This window comes from Eleutherodactylus coqui, chromosome 3, assembly GCF_035609145.1.
Source record: "Eleutherodactylus coqui strain aEleCoq1 chromosome 3, aEleCoq1.hap1, whole genome shotgun sequence".
NCBI classification, from domain to species: Eukaryota; Metazoa; Chordata; class Amphibia; order Anura; family Eleutherodactylidae; genus Eleutherodactylus; species Eleutherodactylus coqui.
This window is the reverse complement of record NC_089839.1, coordinates 69,265,863-69,281,744: the sequence shown is the minus strand read 5'-3', so window position 1 is coordinate 69,281,744 and position 15,882 is coordinate 69,265,863.

The window sequence follows — 15,882 nt, the reverse complement described above, 5'->3', positions numbered from 1 at the left end:
TTCCAGGAGGCCGGTATTTTTCAATCCCCCGGCCAAAAAAAGACTGCCGGGGACCGACAAGAAGCTGTGGCTGAACTCAGGACAGCGCTTCTAGGTGATGTATACTTTTTATACTTATATATTTCAAGCACACCCCCCCCACACACCCGGAAATCCTCACATGTGGTGCTTCAAAGTTGTGTGACTTTGTAGCGCAGTGATATCGCACTGAACAGCGATGTGATATTGCTCCGTTTTTCTCGCTGCGATGCCGTGTCGCCCGTGTGAAGGAGGCCTAAAGTGAATGAATCTGCTCTTGGATACATTTGAATACAATTATCAATTTTGACCTACTCTTAAATTTTACATTAGTTATGTACAATGTTGGCATCTGAATTTTAAGTGTGCATCAAGAAACGCAGCATGGACAATGGCTAGTTATATACTCTAGATGGCCAATAATACGGGATGGCTTTCCTAAAAAGTTTCTAGTTTCCAGGGAACAAGTTTTAAACTCTATATGGGAGCACAGAACATATCACACTTATGGATACATATTAAGGGTTTATTCACAGGAGCGTATATTGGCCACCGTTTTCACGTCCGGCCGATATACGCTACCATCTAAGCTGTCTTCCCCCTTCCCTCCCCCTCACCGACTCTCTGCAAAAGAGGGTGTTTGCAATGGGAGGGGGCAAGTCTAAGCCATGGCTAGCTGTGGACAATGGGCGGGAGCTTAGCTCCGGCCCTGCCCCTTCAATTGCAAACACCTGGAGGGGAAGAGAGAGCCAGAGAGCCGGTGAGGGGGAGGGAAGGGGGAAGACAGCTCAGCTGGCAGCGTATATCGGCTGGCCGTGAAAACGGCAGCTGATATACGCTCCTGTGAATAAGCCCTAAAGGCGAAGTCAGACGAGCATTTTTTTTTGCATGTGCCTGTGTGCGCAGAGAAAAGCGCGTCTGATGGAATGATTGGTTTGCTATGGTGGGTTCATATGTCCGTCTTCTACAGGCGCAAAATACTCGCACCTGCAAAAGATAGGACATCCGTCCGCCGGGAAGGTCCATGCTGCGCGAAAAGATTCTCTGTCACACTGTCACAATGCTCAGTGACGAGCGGACTCCTTGCAGGGATGAAGGAATCCCCTGCCACAGCTGATACAGCTGTGACAGTTGTGGCAAAGGACCGCGATGCCATCCCATTACTTTCAATGGGGCCGGCACTGCTGCAGCCGGCCCCTTTGAAAGCAATGGGATGCAGGCAACCCCCACAGTCATTTTCGGGGAAGGGCTTGAAAAATAAGCCCTACCCTGAAAATTATCCCTAGCGGCTGTAAAAAAAAACATCACTTGTCAGGGCTGTGGCGCATCTTGTCGCTGTCTTTCCCGGCACTCTTCTGCAGCTTCTTCTTCTGCCAGGGATTTAAAAATCTCGACCTCCCGAAGAGACTGTGTCTGATTGGTTGAGCGCTAAGCCAATCACAGGCAGTGCTCAGCCATTCATTGAATTCGACAGCGGCGGAGAGGTGATGTATTTTTGTTTTATTTTTTGCAGCAGCTAGTGATAATTTTCAGGGAAGGGCTTATATTTTAAGCCCTTTCCCGAAAATCACTGCGGCGGTTGCCTACATACCATTGCTTTCAATGGGGACGGCTGCAGTAGCGTCGGCCCTATTGAAAGCAATGGGCACGGAGCTTCGGACACGTGCATTTTTAGCATGCGTGGAGCGTTTTTGGGGGTTTTTTGCGCACATAGGTGCCCAAAAAACAATGCTCATCTGACTGAGCCCTAAGACAGTGTCCTAACTTTTTTTCCATCAAAATATTATATAAAAGTTCAAAGGGAGCTGTGCCTGCATTACTAGCCGGCAGCATGGATAGAGCTGTCTGCTTCTGGCTTTGTCTATATTGGCAGGGTGAACAGCTGATTGGCAGGGATCCTGAGCGGCGGAGCCCCCACTAACTTATGCTGACCTATCCTAAAGAAACGTCCTGGAAAACCCCTTTAATATAACTGTACATCTCCTACATTGGCCTTTGTATTGTGTCACCCGACCCAGATATTGCTGCCTTTTTACCTTGCATTAAATTGCGTTATCGCGTATGGAATTGTTTGTCCTGAAAGAGGGACCAGTCCGGTCTCAAATTGCACTGATGTTATTTAACACCTATCAATGTAGATTGAAACAGACTCCCCTCTTCTCTGGATAAGCGGTGCAACTACTCGTCCATTTTTTTTGCATTGCCAAGTTTCCGTCTAAAAAAAATCATAAAGGCGTGCGCCAATCTGCTCCGAGAAATTTCTTTCTTGATCCCACGTGGCATTAAGACTGGATCAACGTACATAATCAGATTTAATCCTGTACAATTCTATCCTCACATAACAAAGCAAAAAGAGCAAAAAGCATCTCTTGTAGGACAATATGCATTCACTGATGTTACCGCATAGGGGCGGCTCCTGCTCCATTGGAACAAACGCTTCATAGACAGCCATTTACTTAAAAGGAAACGTGTGGCTTTCCCTGGTGATCATATCCCATTCTTCGTAAGAAGATCCAGAGCTAAAGTGAGTGATACAGATAACATAAAATTATGAAATTGCTAGTTAAGCATTTTTATAATATAATTATAATCTAGCAGTGGCTGGCTAAGGGTGGTTTCACATCCATGATGGGGGTTCCGTTTTTCTGCTCCGTTCAGGGAGCAGCAAAGGGGAATCACTTGGTTGAACGGGTCTTGAACTTGAAAAAGACCCTCTGTTGGGTCGAAACGTTGTGCGTTTTACTGGATTTTCTGCACCGAATAAAGAAGCATCTGTTGATGCACTTTTAAAGAAAATTTAACCACCTTTGGCGCTGCTCATTACTTCTTTAGGCATTGGTTGAACGGGTCTGTCTTATATAATGGAACCGAACAGCGCCAAACAGACTCCATTGACTATAATGGAGTCCGTTCGGTTTCCGCTCAGCTGTCCTGCATTTTACCGGAAGAAAAAGCGCTGCATACGGCACTTTTTCTTCTGGTATTTTGTGCCGGATCTGCGAGGAAACCCACGACTGCAGGTTCCAGCGTAGATGTAAAACCACCCTAACTGAATTTTGTATGGAAGCCTAGAACCACAAGTTGCTGCACACCCAAGCTCCAGCCCTTTATAACCAACTATGACTATAATCTAAGTATGGTGTTCTTTAAAGGGGTTTTCCACGCAAAATACTATTGATGATCTATCATCAGGATAGGTTATCAATAGTTGATCAGCTGCGGTCAGCTACATGGCACCCTGGCCAATCAGCTGATCGGAAGCCTGCTGTCATTGCCGCAATACACAGCGGTTAGAGCGAAAGCCACTGCTCCAACCAAGGTGTAGTTCCCATCAATTTCAATGACAGCTGCACCTGTAGTTAAAAGCTCCAGCCACTATATACAAGGGTCAGAGTAGCAGCTTCTTCTCCGACCTTTATGTGTAGCGGTGTTACCAGTTGGCACACAATCAGTTGATTGTTGAGGATGCCGAGCGGCTGACCCCAGCCAATACTTAGGATAAGTCATCAATAGTTTTTTTTGCATGGAAAAGCCCTTTAAGTGTTCATTTCCAGTGTTTTATTGTCCCAAACTGCAGTTCTCACTGCAGACTGTCCCCACGCTAGGGGCGCATGCTACCTATACAGTGGTACTACCCTGCAGATTCCACATTGTAATAGAGATACAATAATGCAGGTAGACTAATAATGCCCGCACAGTAACAGCATAAAAAAGATTGCCCGTACAATTGTGTCCACCATACAGAATAGGCCATAAAAGTTAGTGCAGTATTGCCATAATAGTCACCTTTTAGCGATTCATCATCTGAGCCACAGTACTGTGATGTGACTCACATGCGGGCAAAGTTTTCCAAAAGCATGTGACATCAGAAACCGGAATACATATTAAATTTTAACCAAAGTCTTTCTAGTGTTCTTTTCTCAGCTCTACAAACTGTATGTGGTTATATTCCTGGTGCTTCTGTAACAAGTGTGAGATATGATGCCGTTACACAGGCGTTACATAAGTTCAGTTAACCCCTTAGTGACGGAGCTTTTTTTCATTTTTCCATATTTGTCCCCCTTAAAATCATAACTCTTTTATTTATCCATCGACGTCGTTGTATGAAGGCTTGTTTTTTGCGGGATGAGTTGTATTTTTCAATGGTGCTATTTAATGTATAGAAAAAGTTTTTAAAAATTCTAAGTGGAGAGAAATGGAGAAAAAAGGGAAATTCCACCATCTTTCGGTGCGTCTTGTTTCTACGGCGCACAAACTGCAACAAAAATGACAGGATAACTTTATTCTATAGGCCAGTACGAGTACTACAATACCAAACTTATATATATATATATATATTATTTTTATTTTTTTTGCTGTACTACTAAGCTATTTAGTTTTTTTAATTATTTTCTGCCGCCACCTTCTGCGCACAATAGCTTTTTTTATTTTTCTGTCGACATAGTTGTGCCAGGGCTAATTTTTTGTGGGATGTCCTGTAGTTTGCGTTGGTACCATTTTGATCGCTTTTATTGCATTTTTTTCTCAGAGACAGGTTGACCAAAAAAGCGCATTTCTGGGGGTTTTTATTTGTTTTTTCTGATTACGTGCATCGCACGGTGTAAATAATGCATTACTTTGATAGATCGGACTTTTACAGATGCAGTGATACCAAATATGTATTTTTGTTTTATTATTTAGATTCTTTTATTACAAATATGGCAAAAGATGTTTTTTTTTCTACTTTTATTACATCACTAGCTTACCCGTCGCTCGTTGCTGCAAAGACAGACATACATACATAAATTCGTTTTTATATATCTAGATAACAACCAATCACAGCGCAGCTTTCATGTTACCTCAGCAGTATAATATATAGCAACCAATCACAGCACAGCTTTCATGTTACCTCAGCAGTATAAGAAATAGCAACCAATCACAGCACAGCTTTCATTTTACCTCAGCATTCTCAATATCCAGCAATTGTCTTGTGAAACGTTCGGCGGATGCATCATTTTCTGGTTGAACACTCATCCCGTTGCTCGTAATGCCTTTTGCTTTCGTGCGTGAGATGGAAATCAAACGATTTTGGTCTGGGGGGCATAACTGCCGACGATGCTCGCACACGCGCCACCTATCGTAGGATAGATGTACTATGCCAGTAATCTTCCCAGGAGTGTACTCAACAACTTCCCAAAGTTTCATGGTGATTGGATGAATGGTGTAGTAATGCATAAAATAACAGACAGACAGTCATTTATTTATATATATAGATGACATTGGGAAGTGATAGAATTAGATTCCATATGAAAATTTGGATTCTAATTCTTTTGCGTTTAGAATTGACTAATCGAGTTGGGACCCATTAGCTTATCTTATTTATGACATAATCAATGCCCATGCCAAATTACATCGGGAAGTGAGAGAATTAGATTCTGTACGTAAAATTTGGACGCTAATTGTTTGGCGCTTAGAATTGAATAATCGAGTTGGGACCCATTAGCTTTTCCTATTTAGGCATAATGAATGCTCGTGCCAAATTTCAAGTTTCTATTACTTTGGGAAGTGAGAGAATTAGATTTCGCACGTAAAATTTGGATGCTAATTTTTTTGCACTTAGAATTAAATAATCGAGTTGGGACCCTTTAACTTTTCCTATTTATGACATAATCAATGCTCGTGCCAAATTATATCGGGAAGTACGAGAATTTGATTCCGTACGTAAAATTTGGACGCTAATTCTTTTGCGCTTAGAATTGAATAATTGAGTTGGGACCCATTAACGTTTCCTATTTATAACATAATCAATGCTTGTGCCAAATTTCAAGTTTTTATGACATTGGGAAGTGAGAAAATTAGATTCCGTACGTAAAATTTGGACGCTAATTCTTTGGTGCTTAGAATTGAATAATCGAGTTGGGACCCATTAACTTTTCCTATTTATGACATAATCAATGCTTGTGCCAAATTTCAAGTTTCTATGACATTGGGAAGCGAGAAAATTAGATTCCGTACGTAAAATTTGGACGCTAATTCTTTGGCACTTAGAATTGAATAATCGAGTTGGGACCCATTAACTTTTCCTATTTATGACATAATCAATGCTCATGCCAAATTTCAAGTTTCTAAGACATTGGGAAGCGAGAAAATTAGATTCCGTACGTAAAATTTGGACGCTAATTCTTTGGCGCTTAGAATTGAATAATCAAGTTGGGACCCATTAACGTTTCCTATTTATGACATAATCAATGCTCGTGCCAAGTTTCAAGTTTCTATGACATTGGAAAGTGAGAGAATTAGATTCCGTACGTAAAATTTGGACGCTAATTCTTTTGTGCTTAGAATTAAATAATCGAGTTGGGACCCATTAACTTTTCCTATTTATGACATAATCAATGCTCATGCCAAATTTCAAGTTTCTATGACATTGGGAAGCGAGAAAATTAGATTCCGTACGTAAAATTTGGACGCTAATTCTTTGTCGCTTAGAATTGAATAATCAAGTTGGGACCCATTAACTTTTCCTATTTTTGACATAATCAATGCTCATGCCAAATTTCAAGTTTCCATGACATTGGGAAGCGAGAAAATTGGATTCCGTACGTAAAATTTGGACGCTAATTCTTTGGCTCTTAGAATTGAATAATCGAGTTGGGACCCATTAGCTTTTCCTATTTATGACATAATCAATGCTCATGCCATATTTCAAGTTTCTATGATATTGGGAAATGAGAAAATTAGTGGCAATGATGGAAATGGAACGATCTATGTGGGGGGGGGGGCGTAACTGTCGACGACGCTCGCACGCGCGCCATTTATCATAGCATAAATGTACTATGCCTATAATCTTCCCAGGAGTCCTCCCTTCCCCCCTCATTCCCCTCCCTAACCCTCCCAGTTATATAAAAATGTTATGCAAAAGTGAATCAGGATGACTTCCATACTCATGACGCTAAAGCAGCAAATAACACTGCAATGTCAAAGTTTGTCCTGATTTAATGAATAAAAACAGTTTAAAAAAAAAAAAAAATCTTCCCAGGAGTGTACTCAACAACTTCCCAAAGTTTCATGGCGATCGGATGAATGGTGTGGTAGCGCATAAAGGACAAACAGACAGACACACGCACACGCATACATTCAATTTTATATATATACGTAGATATTGCTATCAGGCAGGCAGTCTATCAAGCTACCTCACGGAGATGGCTTGATAGGCATTCTGTCATGACAGCCCTGGGGTCTTTCAGAAGGCCCCCAGCTGCCATGACAACCACACGGCTCCCTGCGATCTCATCATGGGGTGGCAGTACGGGACCCCCGAACATTGTTCAGGTAATTTAGATGCTGTTGTCAGATTTGACAGCAGCATTTAAAGAGTTAACATCCCCGATCGGCCACCTGGCTTGTCAGGTCTATTGCCCGCGGGTTTCAGCTGTAAGAAACAGCTGACACCAACACCAGCTGAATCTGTCAGTGAACACTGCCTCAATTCCTCGAGTCCCTCTCGGATACATAAGTCCAGCTGCAGGTCAGCTCTGCTGCAGCTCTCACTAACTGAGTCTCTCTCCTGCATTCTCTGAAGCTGCAAACTGGCACCAGAGCCCGGGAACAGGACTTCTCTTTTATACCTAGCTCTCCAGCTAATCAATGTGCAGCTCAGGTCCTGTCAGTCCATAGCATCAATAATCAGAGGGAGCAAAGTCATGTGATATCTCTCTGAAGGTCCTGGCAGAAATATAAAATAAAGGACATCAGTAATATTCAGGTATATGGACATTTACCTCATTATACTTCTTAATGGACCACGCCAGTGATTTTTTTAATTCACTCATGATGTAGATATCCCCCAGTATATATAAGTGAGCTAGTGTTACCTTGGTTAGTTATTTCTTTCTGTATAAAACTCCTGGCCTCTCTCTCCTCAGATGGTCATGTGATCTCAGTTCAGACCAGCTCAGATTTACTTGTGGTTATGTATTCCTTTTCTAGTCAATTTCTCAGTTTGTGGGATGCTATTACAAGCATCGACCACTGCAACTGTGTTGAGGGTGATACAGAATCTGTCACAGTTACTGATAATGATCTCACAGGTCCTGTCACAGAGTTATAATAAAGGAGATCACAGCTCATCCCCCTGACTGTTTATTTATGGTCTGTAGCTTATTTAGGTGAATATAGAAGGCAATTAAAATTAAACTGTTTCCCCTGCAGACAAAAATGGTATAGTCTTAACTAATCTTGGGCTGATAGATCATGGGATTGATTGAAAGTGAAAATAAAAAATCTTACTGTCAAGATGGTGTCTGACAGGGGACTGCACTGCACGGAAGTGACTGCAATACACAGAGGAGACCTCCAGATTGTGATAAGCAATCAAGTGAGGGTAGCAGGCATAGAAAAATGTGTTTTCATTGGCGTGGCCCTTTAATTTCTAGTATTGATTTCCTATCACGTGACCCTGACCTGGCTCTAGATGTCTCTGCACTCCAGCGAATACACTTCTCCAGACAATGAAGCACTGTGTAGCATTGAAACCTCCCAATTGTGCCCCAACTCCTCTGCCTGTTTAGACTGCCTGTCCATGGCAGACATGGAATATTGCGATATTCTGCCGCGTGGGAGAACTAACAGGTCTCCGCAGTGAGCCTATCTAATAGATAGGCCCACCACGGAAAATCGCAGCATGAATCCCGAAAGTGGAGAATCGCTATGATTCTCCGCTCGAGGACATCGTGCTCTGCTTTCCATGGTTTTCCTATGAAATGGATTCAGTGCATTACCCGTGACCGGGTTATCGCCGCGGATAACGCAATGACAACTTGCCCGTGGACAGGCAGCCTTAGAGAGTTTGTATCTCTAAATACTGCTGTCTGCCACCTGCTAGTGACAGAGAAAATTACATGGAAGTTGCCCGCTTTTCACCAGCGAATGATGGATAGATTTAAGAGGGAAAAAGCCTTCTGCGCTCATAAGAGGGACAATAGCAATGACGTAGTTCCACTTACTTGGGAGGGGCGGGGTATGGTATCAACATATAACCCCTCCTAAAAGGTCAATGAAATGGCAAGTACAGATTAGCCCAGTTTGGAAACGCTGAGCTTCCGGGGTCAGGCGATCCTCCGTGATTTAAAAACGGAAGTCCAGTTGGAGATTGTGGGAGGGAGAGATTCTCAGCCCAAGGGTCTCCAAATTGCTGCTGGCTGGAGCAGCCCTGGTCTGCTGTGCCCACCTGTTGACAGCAGCAGCCTTACTCATCCCGTGAAATGACGGAAACCACAACGGAACCTAACAAACCCCACTGTAAGTTAGCAGGGTCTATTGGGCACCAATGGGGTGTGTCAGATTACTGTGGCTCCCACTATAAAGTGAAGCCACCATGATATTGTGAACTCAGCCGTACGTATTTGGATCACATTAATCAATTCCGTTTAGAAATGTGCAAATGTGTTGCTTGCTTTCTTTAGGTCGTTTTAGTTTTAAAAAGTAGACAATTTTGACTGTGAGAGAAATATAATAATTTGATAGTTGCAGTTACAAAGTGAGTCAGTCATAAGCCTGAGTCATAAGTGACCCAGATTTAGACTCCTGGTGCTCCTAATTGAACAGTGTCAGTGGGTATAGTTACCTCTACTCACTGCATTCACCACCAAAAAACAAAACATTGCTTGCAGTACTGTAAGCAATAAAATCATTATCTACAACTCTTTATATTTCCTGATTTCCAGAACTATGGGGGGGACTACTGTGTAATTTTCAGAAAAACAAAAATTCCCTGTCTACCGGAGAGTAACCTTTTTAATGTTGTGGCTGAGCTCATACGTAACCAGTCTAATTCAGAATCAAGTTACAGCAAACCTGTCATGTTGAACATGATTCAGCTAAGAGAATTGGAGAGCGCTCTGAATTAGTAGGTAATAGCTACAGGTGGAAGATAAATTCACCTGGTGAGGCGGTGGTACCTGATGGAGAGCAGCCTGCCACACCAAAAAGATCCAGGAGGGCCTTAAGGAAATAGTAAGAAGATCAAGGATTTCCTGTCCAAGGATGAATATCCGTACAGGAGGGTGCTACAGTACACGTCCCAAGTCAACGATTGATCTTGGTCACAGGAATAGTCCATAAAACAAAATGTATAAAAAGACAGCTCTCATGGATCATCAAATAAGGAGCTAGTTTGCATACCTGTCAAATCATGCTATGTGCTGCAGATCCTCTGTGCGGGCACCCGCCGCGGATTCACATGGGTGATTTTTGGGTGGACGTCAAATCACTAACCTTTTTCTGTCGTCGATTTTTCACACTGCATCAAAAGGTTTTGACCTATGTTTTGACAAAAATCACTGGAGGCTCCCATAGACTCCTAAGGCAGCTGAAAAAGAAGGAGGGGGAGGAAGTTTACTGGGTCTGGTGCTCGGAAAGAAGACAGCGGGCTCTATTTAAGCATTAGCAGTCATTCCGAAGATTTCTGCTGACCGACGTAATTCCACACCACAGCGTATTTTTCACAAGATACGCCTATGTGAATGGATGAGAAAGCGCTAATTAATCTTGGTACTCGAATCACGCCTATTCTTCATCGATTCAGACATAGATGCGGCCGGCGTGAAATCATACCACTCGTGTAGATGAGGCCTTATATTGCATTACCAGCATATGCAGCTGTAGGGACAAGCTATTTACATAGAGATCAATGCAAGAAGGTCAAATACTACAGTTGTGGTCCCTGAATTTTGATAATGTTTAAAGCAAATCTGTGACACTGAGCATATGGAATGTTGTATGGATCCTTCCTACAGAACCCTTTAGATTATACCGCAAGCATACAGAGGATTCTGCGCTGCTGTACAGGCTTGGTGCTGATGGGTTACATAGTAGGTGTAGTCCGAAATTCTATAAACCAATATGCTAGGAATAAGGCACAACCCTTAAATAGACATGCACATGCACAGGTGTCGGTCTTTACAATTTCTAAGTTTTTATTCGGTAGAACCAGCTTACAAAACGCGTTTCAAAGCAATGCAATGCTTCTTCTTCAGTACTGCTGGGGACACACGCTCATGAATACCAAGACAGGAGCTAGGCGCATGTAGGGCTAAGGCCGATTGTCAGGTTGTGGGATCTGTTGTTCTACAGAGTTTCAGGAGCACACCTTCACAGGTGTGGGATAATTAAGCTGGCTGGGTGTGGATTTCCTGCTGCCCTTCCAATGCCCACTGGTCTGTTGCATATAAATACACCAGGAAGCGGGTATTCCTTCACTCTATGGTTGGTTTCCTGCACGCTTGTTATATGTGTGTGAACAGTGTCTAGTCCAGTGTTTGTGCAGGTGGCCAGACATTAGGTGTGGACAGTCCTGTTCTGTCTTGCATGCAAGCCTTAGAGTGTTGGTGTGAACTGTGTTTTGCCTTGCTGGATTGTTTGTTATCTCTGGGATAGTATGACCCTTCAGTTCCAGTGCGGGGGCGGATGTTTTGGCGGATGTTGCCTCGTTAGAGTAAGGACCCGTGAGACAACGAGGAGCCTTGAAGTGGTTTGCGGGCTTAAGTGCCTTGGCCAATTCATGAACTAATATCTCGTACTTTCATAGCAATACCATCTGCTTATGCGTGCGGGGATGCTTGGTGAGTGTGTTGGTCGTTTTTCAGTTCTATGTTATGTTTGTCCGTGAGTCCAGTTTCCCAGTATGCAGTTCACTGTCCCTTTGGTGTTCCATCCTGTGGGAAAGCGATACCACTCCTGCATCCGTCCTGTAGCAAGGTGCGTCTGGCAGACGTAACACCATTATTCTCAAGCGCAAGTCCTCGAAGAAGAAGCATTGCTTCGAAACACGTTTTTTAAACTGGTTCCATTGAATAATCACTTATTGGGAAATTTTAATGACAAAAGCTTGTGTATGTGCATGTCTATTTAAGGGTTACACCTAATTGCCAACCTTTTGGTTTACACCGTTTCATTCCGTATACATCTACCCACAGGTTGTACATTTACTCGGTCGGCTGCACCCGCCACCACATGCATATATCTTTCTTGCTACTTCACCGTCAGGATACCTAATTAGGACAAGGACCTATTTACCACCATGGCACCTGACCTCTACTTCTTTTTCCACGCCATATCATCCATAGTATGTACATTGCGAGCGCTTGGCAGTCTATTAATGCCCTAATATGTAATTATGCAGCAAAGACCTGCAATAGAGGACCCACCATATTACTCTTTGGAAATGATAAGGAAACAAATGGAAACCTGCTGAATCCAAGACCTACTGGTCTCCATTTCTGTAGAATGGTTGGCATGGGTGCCATCCAGGGGTTCTGTAACAATCCCGTTTTCGGGATTGGAAAGTAATCCAGGATGGAATCCCTGGAAGAAAACCAAACATGATTTGAGTTGAGCATACGCTTAGGTTCATAGTGTGAAAGAACTTTTTTTTTTCAAGCAGCTTTTCCACATTTTTTCATTTAGAAACTATGTAGTAATTACTACAGATTTTATTAATGAGTTCTAAAAGAGGGAGATTTCCAAAGCACAGAGGAACTAACGTGCCATCCCATTATTAATGTTAGGTTTTTTTTTTAACAATGCAGTTTTACCACTCTATCTTTTTCAACTATGCATATCTGGTATCCCATTTCTTCATCGTTACTACTATGCTAATTGCTTCAGTTTCTTTGGGAATTCTGTTCTCAATGTTTCTTTCTAAATAAAGAATTTATAAAAATATCCTTCAGTTTCCAGGAGGTGTAAGGCAGCAGTATTCCTATATAGGGTCAGCTGCTTGGGCATGCAGCTTGCTTTACTGCTATCTAATGAGATACCGTTCCTACATGAAGAACAGCTCAGTCAGCTCCTGGTGTTCGTCACCTGAATTACAGGTAGTATGTGTTTATACAATAAATTGGTTATGTAAGTAACTTTTGGCTGACCAGCCTTGTTTTCACAGCAACTCCCTTTTCTTTCACACCACTTGTACATAATTATAGGGTTTATCATGTAATAAATCACAGGAGTCTTGCTTACAACATGCGCTAGAGATGCTATGTTGCTTTCCTGCAGAAGACAAGTGAAGGTGTTAATAACCAATTAGTTGTCTCAGCCTTTTACCTTTGAATGGTGGCAAGAGTTATTAGGGTAAATAAAACAATTAAAAAGCCTTAGAATTAATAGGATCAAACGGCATTTCTCAAGGAGGTAGGAAAAGGTGTGTAGTGTTGAGCAAACCAAACCAGTCAAACACTGTGTGGGTCAAACTTTGCTAAAAGTTTGAATCATGGTGAACCTTAACCTTGGGTGGAGAAGAGGAAGAAGAAGAGGGAGGAAGAAGCATGGTGGCTCAGTGGTTAGCACTTTTGCCTTGCAGTGCTGGTTTAAATCTGACGAATGACAACATCTGCATGGACTTTGTATGTTCTCCCTGTGCTTGTACGGTTTTCTTCATAACAATCACCTTTATTTGTATAGTGCATTCATTTATTGAGGAGGTATACAAAGAGGAAGCGTAGCTGGCACTGGTGCCTTGCGCTGCTGGGGTCCTATGTTCAAATCTGACCAAGGGCAACATCTGCATGGAGTTTGTATGATCTCCTTGTGTTTGTGTGGGTTTCCTCTCACACTCAAAAAAACATATTAATGGGTGAGTATAGATTTTGAGCCCCAATGGGAACAGAAAATACCAAGTGATGTAAAGCGCTACTTAAGGGCTTATGCACATGAATAAATATCAGCCGTGTTTTCACAGCCAGCCGATATACCCGACCATCTGATGCATTGGATTCCAATGCATCAATTCAGATGGCAGATTTTCCGGTGTGTTAAAGCAGCTGACTGGAAAAGATAGAGCATACGGTGCGCATTGCGGTTGGACATTTTTATGCCGGCCAGAAAAGATAGTTCTGGAACTATCTACTGGACGGAATACGGCGGCCGGTCCCATAGACTCCTATGGGAGCTGCCGAAAAAAGAAGGTGGAAGGGAGTTTAGCAGAGGCTCTGCTAAACTCACTCCCCCTTCCCTCCCCCTCTCCGCCCCTTGACGACTGCCAGCAAACGGAGGGGGCGGGACGGGGCTGGAAATTAACAAACTAGCTCCTGCCCTGTCCCGCCCCCTCTGCTTGTCGACAGCCAGTGAGGGGGCAGAGAGGGGGAGGCAGTTTAGCAGAACTAAACTCTCTTCCCCCGCCAAACAGTACTCCGGGTGCAGCGTATAGTCGCCACATTGGGGCCATCTGAACGGACGTATAAAAGGGAGATACAACCATGACTTGGTCACAGCTGCCTGTAAACTCCATGCAGATGTTGTCAGATTTGAGCCAAGGATCACAGCACTGCAAGGTAACACTGCTAGCCGAAGGGGAAGAACAACTACCACTACAGTCATTTGGCCGTGATTATTATTGGTGAAAGTTCAGTTTGAACTAATTCAGACCAAACTGAACTTTTTTCCAAAATTCAGCAAACAAAAGTTTACCCATCTTAAGTCATGTGATTATCTGATGTTTCACCTTCCTTGTAAGAAAGGACAAAAAAAACTTTTTAGCAAGCTAGAACTGCTGTATGAGTTCATGATTACATTGTCTATAGAGCGATCTTAATCATTTAGTGATATGTGCCAGACCATTAGGTTTTTTAATACATTTTTGAAATTTTAAAGAGCTTTTCCAACTAAAAACTGTAAATCACAAGTAAATAGAGCTCCTTCTTCTTTTGTTCAGTTGTTAAAAATCCTATTCCTTTGGAAGCATAGTAAGGCTCCGTTCATATTTCCATCCAGGGATTTTGTCATAAACACCAGAAAAAATAACGCAGCATACTTCACTATTTTTCCTGTAAAATAACGGATCCCATGAAGGAATGGTTTCCATCATTTCACGGATTCAGCACTCCACTGTTTTCATTTTTCTGCTCCATGGAGGAATAGAGGAATGGCAACTTCAACTAAAAGTCTTTTGGGAGGATTTTGACTTAAACATGAGGGGTACAGCAACATATTTCATCAATTTTGTAGAACGAGTATGAGTACTTAACAACTAATTTGGCTGCAATATTTAGCTGTTGTCATTAGATTCCTGAAATACTCATATACGTCTCTCTAATAACTAGAAGGAAGTCATTATAATGCCATCTAACGCATCTCTGTTGGTAGCAGGCAGAGCACAATAACATATTTGTACCGAGTTACTTTGTCTGATTACTACTGATTCTTTGTCTATGTAAACCTCCCTAAGCCTCCATTGGCACTGGTGTTGAGATAACTGACACCTGTTCTCAGTTTTCCTGGCCAGGGCTGTAAATATCATGCACAGAAGTACACGTGTAAGACAACCACCAGAACAATAAACCACAGCGCAGGGGCGTAGCTAAAGGCTCATGGGCCCGGGTGCAAAAGCAAAATGGACTAGACCAAACAAAGTTGGGTCTCTGTTCTCTATGGGTCCCATATCAACCAAATGGTCTGCTTCTATGGCATATATGCATTTCCTTGCCGAGTGTAGAGGCTGTAGAGGCTGCCAGGCCCACTTCCTTCCTCGGCCCGTAGACAATATTTTTATGAGGTAGTACAAGATGCTGATGGAATTACAAGCAGGCTCATGGGCCGGGGTGCAAAAGTTTTTTCTTGGGGCCCTCCAACTCTTCTTAGCCCCTTAAAGCAGAGGCATAACTTAAAGTTCCTGGGCCCCAAAGCAAAAGCTGTAACGGGGCCCCAACCTATAATGCTTTATTCATAGTATTGGGCTCCCAATATGGAGAAAAGAGGCCTTATGGGCCCCCTAAGGCTCCTGGGCCCGGGTGCAACCACATCCCCTATAGTTACGCCAGTGCCACAGCTTATTAAGGGATGACATTAGGCCCAGAAATCAGTTAAAGAATGACATCTTCCCAACCTGCT